This window comes from Macrobrachium rosenbergii, chromosome 52, assembly GCF_040412425.1.
Source record: "Macrobrachium rosenbergii isolate ZJJX-2024 chromosome 52, ASM4041242v1, whole genome shotgun sequence".
In the NCBI taxonomy this organism is placed as follows: Eukaryota; Metazoa; Arthropoda; class Malacostraca; order Decapoda; family Palaemonidae; genus Macrobrachium; species Macrobrachium rosenbergii.
In genome coordinates this window covers 16650343-16661763 of record NC_089792.1, presented here as the reverse complement: position 1 = coordinate 16661763, position 11421 = coordinate 16650343, and positions in this window count along the sequence as shown.

Here is an 11421-nt window from a genome sequence, read left to right as displayed (position 1 = left end):
ACGGAAGAGTTTAAATGGAGACAGTTGCAAGTCGGTGTCAGAAAAAGTAATTTTGTCAGAATGAACGGAAACCAAGAAGACTGCGATGATTAATATCAACGTCAGTGGGGAACAACTGAAATATAATTTTGATTCTTATAATTTTTTTGGAAGTAAGTGTGATGTATGATGGCAGGATGCAAGGAAAAGTAAGTTACAGAATAGATAAAGCCAGGATGGTAGCAGGGTGCATACAAAACGTATTGAAGAGGAGAGTATTGTTTATGGAAGTCAAAATTAAAATGTGTGAAAACATTGTTGATCCGGCTCTCCTTTACAGAAGTGAAGTATGGATGATGAATGGAAATAGAAATTGGGCGAAGACAATGCAACTACGATGGTTAAAAAGGGCGAGAAATGCAGAGATACACAGAAGAATTAAAAATGGGGAACATATGAAGAGACTCTGCTTCTCGGAATTAGGTCATATCTGTCGAATTCAGATGCATTTAACTACTGCTGGGGCTAGACCCATTCTAACAGCGATTTGTAATCTATTGCGTTTATGATTTTATGTATATGTGTGTGTGTGTGTGTGTATTCCCTCAAAGGCCAATTAATCTGTCGATTTCCTCAAACTACTGGATGCGTATATCATTGCAAACCTTGAACCCAGAAGCGGATCTTAAGAAGACACCTCATCTCCCGCGGTGAGCTTCGAACTCACATACCGTGGGTTCCTAAACCATCCTCCCGAGAGAAGGATGTTAGACTATTACTGCTTATAGATACACAAAGGGATGTGAGAAAATCAAGACGTTAAGAGGTCACTGTGTCTATTACAAATAGATGTATAACTGATATGAGCGACGGATAGTTTCTTTTTATTTATATGTCAGGATAAAAGGGAATAAATGTTAAAACACTACTCTGGGATGTGAGGATAGGTCTTAATTTGACAAATATGATGCATATATATATATATATATATATATATATATATATATATATATATATATATATATATATATGATATATATATAAATATTGTATATATGATCTAAAATACAATTACTTCCTTCTTTGTAGCAGAATGATTTAGGTTAACGTCATCACAACCTACCGTACATAGTTTCGAATCCCATTATTGGAACTGGTATTTATCTTATACATTATAATAATAGTGCGTGTAAAATGATGGATCAGAGTATTCTGAGGTAGTCCACTCATGTGAAAAGAATGGAGGACATGTGAGACACGTAAATGGCTCAGTAAGTGTGGGGTGTTCAGACGCAGTGCTGATGAGAACTCGACGCATAAATGTATGGAGAAACTAATTTGGAAATCTTCTGCACGTGAGATTCATCCTCGATTTAGTAACAGGATTATTGAGGTGACGGCTTCTTTTATGCTATTGAGCTGTCCCTAATAGAAGATACGTCTTCATACACGTACATACATACATATATATATGTATATATATATATATATGTGTGTATTTATATATACATGTATATATACATACTGTATGTATATATATATATATATATATATATATATATATATATATATATATATATATATATATATATATTAGTTGGTTTTTCTGAGAGAGAGAGAGAGAGAGAGAGAGAGAGAGAGAGAGTAAACACGCGCACAAAATTGTAACACAGCGAGAGAAGCGGCAGCTGCAAATTACCAGGCAGCTGCTGCCATGCAAGTGCACCGGAGAGGAAGGAAAAAGGTTGCTTGCACTCAAAGTTTCCAACTCTCGTTTACTCCGCGTCGCATCGTCCGAAATAAGTGAGGAGAGAAGGGGAAAATAGAATAAAGCAAAGTTTGTCGAAGATTTTTAGCTCGTCGAGTTAATACCCAACCCGTCGCATTCTATATTTTCCCTCGACTCTTGTATCCTAACCTGGAACCGATGAGTCCTGATGTTCGTGAGAATTAGTGAACCCTCCGTGAGAAAGTGGCCTGCTTTGTAAAAGGCGTGTTTCGCTCCACGTACGTGGGAGTTAGCAAGTACGCGTTCTGTTTGCTCTTTTTTGCCATGCATAAGTAACGGAAATATGATTAAACCACAAGAAATGAAATTTTAACGGACGGCTGAATGCTGAAATGCTATGTAATTTCAACATAGGGTAAATTACCAACTGTAATAATGATAGATATCACCTTTTCGAAGTTCTTGTAAGATGTACAGGAAATACAGGTTTCGTTATGGACTTTGCTCTACGCAATGCAGTTGTGCAGTGACGAGTTTACACCACAGGCGCTAGAATGTTCTGCGTTATTGTATGAAGGCTGACTTTTTGGGAGGAAGGAAATTATTTACCTAATTAGCATAAAGGACGTATGCAGCGGAATGCCACGATTTCCCCTCAGGGCGAACTGTGATGATGTCTAACACGTGCAGGTGCTTCGCTTGCACGTGGGATCAGGCTAAGAACGCTGGGAACAAAATAAATGTATAGAGAAAGTGGCAAGGCAAGGGAACTCACCACAAGGCGACATGGAAATGCAAGCACAAGCCAGCATGTAGTTATGTATATCTCAATAATTGCTTATTAATAATTATAAATATTTCCTACAGGTTGAATTCGCTTGCAGCAAAATGTCTTTGAATAACTTATTCATTCTGTTGCATAACAGTACATGATCACCTCTTTTATTCAGCAGCTGAACTACAAAAAAATCGTTTCAAGTTCAGTGTCCCTCTGCTTTCATCATCCCTCCACTTATTGATTTTATACCGACTTTCTACCATTGCATTTAAATCACCAAGTTCAGCCACCCTTTCTAGTCCTTTAGAAAATGTCCTTACCATTCATTCCTATCCATTCCTGGATCATATTTACTTACTATCATAATTTTTTTTCTCTTGATACGGTCTATCCCAGGGTGTGCAACCTATTTTCTGAAAGGGCCACGAGTCACGACTCTGTTGATTGGGCCACCTAAACTATTTCATGTTATTTAAACGATAGGAAGACATATTATGTGAGATTATCAGTAAAGATAGATGATTAGTTTGTTACTGATTTTATTTAAATTAGGATCACAAAAATAAGATTTGTTCAAAACAAAAAGTATTTTCTCTCTCTTACTATAGATGAGCAAATGAAAGGCTACTTTCTTACCTTATTATTATAATGTACAAACATAAATAATTACTTATTATTGGTTAACTGGGATCATTAACATATAGAGTTATCCGGGTTTCTCTGAAATCTTGCGTTTTTACTTGTATAAGCCATTATTAGTACAATAAAATCTTTCCTGCTGAGGCCGCACTATAGCTTATTTATTTTTAGGAGAAAAATGAAAACCTTTGAGGGCCGCAGGTTTTCAGGGTTGGTCTATCCTTTCCATATTTTGGCCCACATCGGACTCTGTTGATTGAACCCAGAACTTTTTTGACACAAACTAGACAACTCTCGGCCATCTCGGACAAAAACAGTTTATCCTGAGTCCTTCACCTGGTTAACAAAGCCATGAACTGTCATATATATATATATATATATATATATATATATATATATATATATATATATATATATATATATATATATATATATATATATTTCCATGCGCCTGCTTTCCCTTTCGGGAAAAGTAGAACCTTGGGAGGATCAGCAAGCTTTTCAGGTTAGGGTACCAGGTCCACGCCATTTTTTGGCCCTAATGTACATACATCGGCACCCAGCTACAGCTGGTGGACTGGTAGGCTGTAGGGCGTGAGCGCTACCTGGTTAACAAAAGTGAACTGATTATATATACAGTATAGATATGTATATATATATATATATATATATATATATATATATATATATATATATATATATATATATATATATATCCATATTCTTGAGCCACTGTATACACTCTGCATGCATACGTATACGCCCGTATACACTATAGCATGAACACTTGCACTCTCCTCTCTTTACCTCCTGCATTTTTCGCCGTTCCCGCCGCCTGGGATTCCTGAGCAGCGCGGTGTGAATCAAGCAGAGTCTTTAAAACACAAACAGGACCAATTTATCATTGATTCTATTGTTGCCCGGTTTTTTCGGCGTCGGGGCGAATGTTTATTCGCGGCGCTTTTGCAGGGAAAATGATACTATCATTAGCGCCTTTCCCCTATTCGTACAGTTCCTTTTTCCTTTCTTTGAATAAGCCTTTTGTGAGAGAGAGAGAGAGAGAGAGAGAGAGAGAGAGAGAGAGAGAGAGAGAGAGAGAGAACGTAAACCTGAATATCCATTCAGAGATTCCTTTTATCTCCGTCTCTTTCAGGATTGTCACGCTTATTTAAATGAGCAGCATTTATCAGTTTTTCTGTGTCTGAATATTGATATCAAGGAGAGAAGAGATGACTGGAAAGAACGCACTCATTGAATCGGAAGCATAATTATGTGATGAATGGAAAACCGAACGCTGGCTTCGTCATCCCTACATGAGATTCTAGTTTTAATACGCTTTATACCTTTACTTACTGCAATATAGTTTTATATATTTATCTATCTATCTATATATATATATATATATATATATATATATATATATATCTATATATACACATACACACACACACATACACACACACATATATATATATATATATATATATATATATATATATATATATATATATATATATATATATATATATATATTAAATTTATCATACACAATTGTTCTGCGCATTGATACAATTGCTAACAGGACTTCATTCGAACTGGATGGTATCTAGTGGAGATATTCATTAGAAAAAAGTTACTCTTTTGAATAAATACCTCCACTAGATACCATCCATTTTGAATGAGGTCCTGTTAGTAATATATACAATATTATATAATATAAAAAGGAAATGCGCAAGCTTTAAAGTCAGATTCTAAAAATAACAACAAATACACAAAGAACTGGATAGCAGGTAAAAACTTTCTGAGCAGAATTATATAAACGTGCTTTGAGGTAACATTCCAGCCACTCCTGTGCTTAATGAAAATCAGCATGCATGACAATACCGAGTAGGCTGTTCTTCAGTTATACGGTAAACCAAATACTCAAAGATAGACATACTATGAATTTTGAATTGCTCAGCTCTGGCAAACAGACTTTTTTTTTAAATTAAAGGCCAGTCCGATGAGAGCTGTTAATCAGCTCAGTGGTCTGGTTAAACCATTTTAATAATAGTAATAATATACGGTAAAGGTTGCAACAGACCGCCATTGTAGGTATCGGGCAAAGTGAGCTCATACCTTCTATGAAAATAATGACATTGATGCTCAGTGAGGCGAGCAGCTGGCACTAACTCACTGAATTAAACTTATGGAAGCTGGCCCAATGAGATACCTCCATAAGGTAGTTAAAACTGTATTAGCGTTGTAAAAAAAATTAAATATTAATAATAATAATAATAATAATAATAATAATAATAATAATAATAATAATAATAATAATAATAATAATAATAACCCTGCTGCTAGGTCACTGAAACTTCAGAAATTTAAGCTGAAAATTTACGAGACTTAGGCAGTGCAATTTTGAGAATCGAGGAATTGCAAAGATTGAAGATGATTTGCAACTCAGATCTAGAAAAAGGGATTCATGCGCCAGTAACCGATAGTATAAACGTGCATAGTCCAGTCTCTATTTTTCATATTCATACCTATACACATTTAGGCATATATTACACCAACTGTATATCTGTGTATATGTATATATACATACATAAATACATACATATATATATATATGTATATATATATATATATATATATATATATATATATATATATATATATATATATATATATATATATATATATATATATATATCAGACAGGAAAGGGGACAGAAATACTCTTGAAACAAAATTCTAAACAAGAGATTTTTCATTGAATATAATACTCCCACGGTACCCAAACTGCACTGTTATGCCAAGTTTCCATAGTGTCATGATATCCATTTTAGAACAAATTTTACCAGCATTGTTCGAAAACATTTTAGCGCTTTGGAAGCGCAACTTGTTCCCGTCAACCCCTGACGATTGGCTCTATTTTTAGATTCAAAGATCAGCTTTGTGCTATGATGTCCTTCAGAGTGATTTACAAGGATTTGTGCTCCAAGTGTAACTCGGGAATTTATGCTGGATCCACTCGGAGGCTTCTAAAAAAGTGCGAATAGATTCTCATAGAACGGTAAGTTTTCGTACTAGGGCAAAAATCTCCAACCCTGAACACTCTAACATTAGAGATCATACGAAAGTTTGTAAAACTCCTATTGACAACAAAAATTTCTGCTTAATTGGACGAACTTCGAGCCAACTGGAACTGCCAATACTCGAGTCTCTAATGATAAAACAACTTGTTCCGAGATTGAACACTGACTTTGGCTGTTCCTTTGTACCTGTCATAATAATAATAATGGTTTTATTGTTTTGTTTTTATTTCGTATAACTCTTTTCTCTATTTTTGTCATACTGACAGGTTGGCTCCATTCCTTTAAATAATTGCTAATTTTTTTCTGTCGTAATTCTAACCTATTGGCGTTTTTAAAAGGACTGTAATTTCTTACGTCTGTTTTTTATGCGTTCTTTTAGTTTTAATTTATTTCTCAGTGTTTTGCCTGTTCCTCAGCGTCCTTTGTGTAAAATTTCCCTTTTCAGTCGATTTTCACTTTTTTATATTCTGACTTTGCCTTTGTTTGCTTTTTCAGGGATTCTTACTGTCGGTATTTTATGTTTTAATCCTAGAACCCTGATGATGTAAGAATGGGTTGCAAAACGTTGGGAATAAATATTTAATCGATAACCTATATATATGTATGTATATATATATATATATATATATATATATATATATATATATATATAGATATATTTATTTATATATACATATAGATAGATAGATAGATAGATAGATAGATATATATATAGATAGATAGATAGATAGATAGACAGATAGATAGATACGTATAACATACATACATATATATATATATATATATATATATATATATATATATATATATATATATATATATATATATATATATTTTATAGAGAACTGTAGTCACTTTCCACAATGGTGTCATGGAATGACTATCTGTGTTCAGTGTTGACGAATGACTCTCACAAAGAGCTTAAAATCGTCCAGTGCTTCAAAACCACAAAATGATTCAAGTACCGAGAAAGTAAGGCAGGGAAGAGGTACAGGCTACAGCTGGTAGTGTCAGTAGTAAAAGCATTGCGGTTACCAGGTTGTGTAAGAGAGACAGATAATAAAAAGAAAATGTCTTGCATTTACAAAGGAAATTGGTTTTTGAGTGCTTGGAGGAAGATTTTAAATTCAGAGAGGGAAAAGTAATTTTTGTGAGAGTATCAAACTGGCTGATAAGCAGATCAAGATAGTGGATCAGAACAGAAACATTATTAATATTATCGTCATTTTTATCGAAATTTGCAAGCACTCATATAGGAGAGAACACTGACACGTCAAAACAAATACGAAGCGAACGAGCAGATAAAGACACATGTAAATATGGTGATCCATATAAAGTACATCCAAAGACAGAAATATTTATCGGGAAAACTAAGGCAAGCGATGCATGGCGCCTTCAGTGGCATTGCAGCCTCTCTTGGAACTTGCCAGCGTCGGCGTCAATAACACTGCCCAGAGGGCCGTCCTACACTTGTACAATAAAGGGAGCGAAATACACTTGACGGGAGTCCGTGTGACAACATGGCACCTCAACAGAATGGCGATACTGATGCCTTGGAAACCTAGGTGTCCCGAGATGTTGGTACTTGATTAAGGCGATGGTGGAACTTCCCTGTTGAACCCTCTTAGGGGGCTAGGGCTGTCGGTGCAGTTATAGGTATTACTTAAGGTCCTTGACAGCGTCCTTCGGCTCCAAGCTGCAACCCCCTTTCATTCCTTTTGCTATACCTCCGTCCATATTCCCTTTCTTCCATCTTACTTCCCACCCTCTCCTAACAATTGTTTCAACACTATTTTCAGCACTGAAAGACATCATAGGTCCCAGCGCTTGGCTTTCGACCTAAAGTTTATATTCCTAATCCTAATCCTTCCCCCTTGAACTCTAGTTCATGGGAAAAGAGAAATATATTTTCCGGAGAATGTGTAAATCGTAGATACCGTTTGGTGGTCAAGAAAAATCGCCGGGAGGACTTCTGACATCTACACAATACTTCCATGACGTTAAAGCAGAGTCTTGCTCTAGATCTTAGTGTAAACCTCCGGCACTGTCGTTCACAGTTAGCTCAGTGCACGTACTTTACAATATTGTCTTAATTTTGATCATCCTTTGCATATCTAGTACTAGATATGCTGTTTAATCTTAACAGTTACTCATGCCTTTTTTTTCGCAAGGTTGTCTAAAATGTTTATAACAGCTGTGACAAATTACTGAATGGTCTTCCCAGTCATGCAGTTGAATCATTAATCTTCAGAAGTTCAGACTGAGTGAAAATGCTTTTTATTTTTTTGTTGAGCTGTTGCACACGAGTTTTATTTCATAGTTTATTTGTTTTATCTTACTTCCCTTTCTTTATTATTGCCTTGATATAGTTTGTTCTTTTTTTCTGTATAACTAGAGGGGCAATTTGACTAATAATAGTCATCATCATCATCCCCACCAGCGCCGTGTGACCTAAAAGGTCTCAGTGAAATGGGCTACCCATATCTTTCCTACGCTTTATCTTTCAAAATTTTCCAATCACCTCCAGCTTCCCTCGCCCAGGTAGGTCAGAGTCTTCTAACTCTTCTGGTGCTCACAGGAACCCAGCTGACATTATCACTTATCTCCCAGAGGTTGTGCGAAGGACATGGCCAAGCTGTCTCCATCCTTTTTCATTTTATCTCAGCTATATGTGGAAGTTGGTAAGTTATGTAATAGTGATAATAATAATAATAATATAAATGCGGCATTAACATTATTATTCCAGGAGCCTAAAGAAATTTTATGGACAACACCTAGTTTTCTAGCATTATAAGAGGCAGTACTTTCGCGCTTGAAATTACCGTGAAGAAGAAAGTCCAGAGCCAAAGGTAACGCCAAGTATTGTCAGCTGTTTCAGATCATCAAGTTTTGTTACCTTCACAAGGCAAAGTTTTGACATCAGCCCGTGGCCTCTTAAAGCTTAGCCGTTGTGAAAGTAGGTTCACACACTGAGCCCTGAAAGTGCAGCCCCAAAACTTTCAGGAGAGTTACTAAACAAAGGGAACTTGGCCAGCGTAATCACATTCTCTTGCTCTCTACAGCTCGTGGGATTTTTACAAACCTTAAAGAATCTTGTAACCACGTCCGCGACCACACTGATATCAAGTAAAAAAAAATTAGTCAGGTCACCATTCTTATCTGTTTTCCTGTTATCAGTAGTTCCAATTTTCGCACATTCCGATTAAATAAGTATGCTTCCAATAATAGCTTAATTTGAACATATTATCAAAATAAAGAAAAACAGAAACAATGCTGCTTTGGGAACTTCTGCCACTGGGTGATGATTAAATTCAACAATAGTTTTAATAGGAGGAGTGGTTAGTGACTGAGTGGACAGCAAAGAACCAAAAGTCTCACTCCAGTTCGACGGTTACAAGCAAACTTGAAATTACGATCTTATTTTCTAGATAAATACAAATTAAGAGATGCAACACTACCGGGCATGAACAGACGTTTTAAGGAAACGTAAAACTAAGGACTATGAAACGTAAAAATTTTAATCAATTGTAGTCAAAATTAAACCAGAATCAATTTAAGTCAAATTTATGGCAGATATTCGTCCGCATTCTTGACAAAAGCGACAAGCACAGCGCACACAGTGAGCTAGGGTCCATAAGCACTTTGGCAAATGGCACACAGGAATCAGAGGATAACCGGTACTTGTAGGAACCTTTCAGGAAGGTCATTTCTCTGAGGATGACCGTGAGGTTGTTTCTTCAGTGCCCATCTGATGCCTCCGCCAATCATGATACCTTTGGTGAAATAGTAATGAAATGAGATTAAACTGGGGGAAATTTGAACTATCCGTAAGAAGCTAAAGAAGGTACACCCTAAAGGCATTTCGTCTAACGTTTATATTATAAAGGTTAACTACTAAAGAATTTCACTTGAAATTCATGGATCGATGTAATGGCTTTAGTAAAAGGGGTAAGCCATTAAAGATAGGAAAACAAGCTTGGAAATCACAGCTATATTAGAGATCCATTAAATTCCGGCAGTGAGTCTTAGATATGTTAATTCGTCTAGAGGAACGAACAGTAAGAAGGAAAAAGTGAGACGTGTGTAAATATGTCACACTGAGAACTCACAAGAAATTTTTGTACTTCCGTGCTAAGGCCAGAACCCAAAGGCGCAAGGCACAGATTTAATTAGAATCTCTCAAGAACTCTAATCTAAAAGAAGTGTGTATTTTGGCTGGATGGTAAATGTAGGGCCTCCTAAAACGGCGCTTTTCGTCAGAGTTTTGCAACACATTTCTTTTTGTTTCAGACGTCCAGTGAACAGCAAATTTTTGCTACATGTCTTTTGTGTTTGCTTTATTCACCTTTTGCATATACTCTTAGTCAACTCTTCCCAGAGGAGGAGTTTTCGCTTGTTGGAAGTACCCCTATTATTGTCAAATATGGCTACTTTGTGATTAAAAAAAGTAAATGTGAGATAAACAAAGAACGAAGAATTATAAGAATAAGAACTAGACACAGTGAGAAGCAGTAATAAAGGACATTTCAAAAGAAATGACAAGTGTTGGCCTACCTCTGAGTGTTTACATGGATAACTTCCGAGGCAGAGCAAACAAATGTTTCAGGATACAAAACGGGGAGAGTTAAACTATAATTTCATGCCATAATCACCAGATTCAGAGAAAATTTTTCGGCCGATACCCTACCTCACAGTAAGGTTAGGCTTCAGCTTTCACATAAGCTCCCATCCAGCGCATATATCTGACTTTCAGTTTCCCGAGTTATATGGGTTCATTGTAGTGATAGGTTTGCGAGGGTTTAGCCTCATATTAGACCGCCTACATCTGTTACATTATTCTAAATCTACTTATTCAGTGATAAAGTTATTTCACATGTGGAGTGGTGGAAAAGTGCAAAAAATCAGCATTATCTGTGCACTGTGCAATCCTATTTTCTAGGCCAACTAACATGTCGCTAATAAAAGTTAAAAACAATAAAAATCTGATCCCTGTGAAGCACAAAGTAGATTTTCAAAATATTAATTCTCTACTGCACTTGCTTTCAAACTACGAAGATTAACAAGTATGTAGCCGGCAACTAAGTTATGAAGTTCAAATATGAGGCACCTTCTGATTGGTCGACCCAAAGCAGCACTAAAATCACCTTGAGCAGCCTCGACCCAAACTATCAAGAGGACTGAAAATAAGTGGGGGTGAGTGGATTTGGTCTGTAA